Source organism: Pundamilia nyererei, unplaced genomic scaffold (assembly GCF_000239375.1).
Source record: "Pundamilia nyererei isolate P.nyererei 1_Seehausen unplaced genomic scaffold, PunNye1.0 scaffold00246, whole genome shotgun sequence".
Taxonomy (NCBI): Eukaryota; Metazoa; Chordata; class Actinopteri; order Cichliformes; family Cichlidae; genus Pundamilia; species Pundamilia nyererei.
The window spans coordinates 351177-352340 of NW_005187647.1; the positions used below are offsets into that span (position 1 = coordinate 351177).

At 36.5% G+C, this 1164-nt stretch overlaps 1 protein-coding gene across 1 annotated transcript in view; it reads left to right on the forward strand.

The window, feature by feature from the left end:
* The window catches only part of LOC102201383 (stabilin-1-like), a 96057-nt gene that overhangs the window by 76752 nt on the left and 18141 nt on the right, over window positions 1-1164 (forward strand). The window lies entirely within an intron of this gene.

Sequence of the window (1164 nt, forward strand, 5' to 3'; positions counted from 1 at the left end):
AAAAAAAAAACATGAGGCTTTCCCAGTAGCCTGTATCACCACTTTGTGGTGATGGAGGATGTACTCAGTTTACTTCCTACAATATGGTATCTGTTTTAGCTGTCACATCATGTTCTAGCTCAAGTTAGTAAGCCTTTAGTATAGAAGATGTGTTGAGGAAATTCAATGAGAAAAACCACTGCCTTGGAACATTTCTCAGAGATACTAGGTCTGCATTGGAGCGGAGGGTCGGGTCAACAAAGATAGAGGGGGTTTTGGATAAAGGTGCCTCTCTACCAACAGCTCCATTTGTGGTATTCAGAGGAAGCTAAGGGATATCCCCACTGTTTGACAGGAAGTTTCCCAAGATGGGATGCTTCTTGCTGTATGGTTTGACTTTTCTTATCACCATTATCTCTTCAAGTAGCTCAGAGAAAACAGGCAACAAATGCTTAGCCATCTTCTATTATTACTTCTGTGTTACTTAGATGTAACACATTATTATTTTCAGTGCTTCTGATATTTATTTAGACTCTCTTTTCAATTGATCTTTCTGAATTAAGTTCAAATAATTACTTCTTTCAAATCATCAATCTGTCTATTAGACCCCATTCCTAGAAGACTGCTCAAAGAAGTCCTACCATTAAGTAATGCTTCGATCTTAAATATGATCAATCTATCTCTATTAAAATGTTAGATACCACAGGCCTTTAAGGTGGCAGTAATTAAATCATTACTTAAAGAGCCATTACTTGTAGTGGCGTGTCTAGAAAATTTTTGTTGGGGGGGCCAGGTAGGGGCACAGATTTGGAGAAGGGTGGCAGATGTAATTGGCAGATAATGTTTAAAAAAAATTTTCTACCAACCATTAACCATAATTCAATAATCCTATAAACCTAATAACTGAATGAGCTTTTAACTCTTATTAGAATGAGATTTTAACCACTACGGTGCAAAGTTTTTAGATACTGCGTTGATAAAGTACAAGAGATACAATCAGTGCTTTCAAGGTCAAGGTCAAGGTAACTTTATTTATACCCAAAGGCAAGGTAAATTTGCTTTACAGAAAAATGACAGCATTTGGCATCCCTTTGTCAGTGTTTACTCAGCATTCAAGGACATCGATATTTGCATAGTATTTTTACTGACATGTAGTGCACATATGTTTTGGGCAAAAACATTTTT